Consider the following 532-nt stretch of genomic DNA (forward strand, 5'->3'; position numbering starts at 1 on the left):
GATGGGATGATTGCCAGGTTGAATAATTTAGTGACAGCTGTGTAGACACGTTTCTTCTTAACGAAAATTTTTTTCTTAAATATTGTTGCTTCACTGCGCTGAAGTACACAAGTGACAAACCTATTAGGCTGAAGTACAGGGAAAATACAATTCAGTGACATTCATCTTCATTTTTTCTTCTTTAAGATGCTCTTTGTAGCTTACACCAGGATGCTTCAAAATTCGTTTCCTTCAAGTCTCTTCCAGCGATTTTGTCAGTCATGATTTACGAAACGATATTGTCTCCGTGTGTTTGCTTTGTCGTTTGTATTCATTAAGTCCAAGATATGCATTCTGTGAAAATTATATCATTTCACTTTTATAATAATTTTTCCCACAGTAAAGCCGTGATCACAGCATTTATCTACAGGCAAGTGGGATCGGGGAAGTATAGTGCTATAGTTGGCATCGGGAACAACAGGGTAATGAATTCTTTGCACATTCTATTTAACTTTTTTCCCAATAGATGTTAATAAAGTGTTTTTTCCGCTCT

The sequence above is a fragment of the Penaeus monodon genome, chromosome 31 (genome assembly GCF_015228065.2).
Source record: "Penaeus monodon isolate SGIC_2016 chromosome 31, NSTDA_Pmon_1, whole genome shotgun sequence".
NCBI lineage: Eukaryota > Metazoa > Arthropoda > Malacostraca > Decapoda > Penaeidae > Penaeus > Penaeus monodon.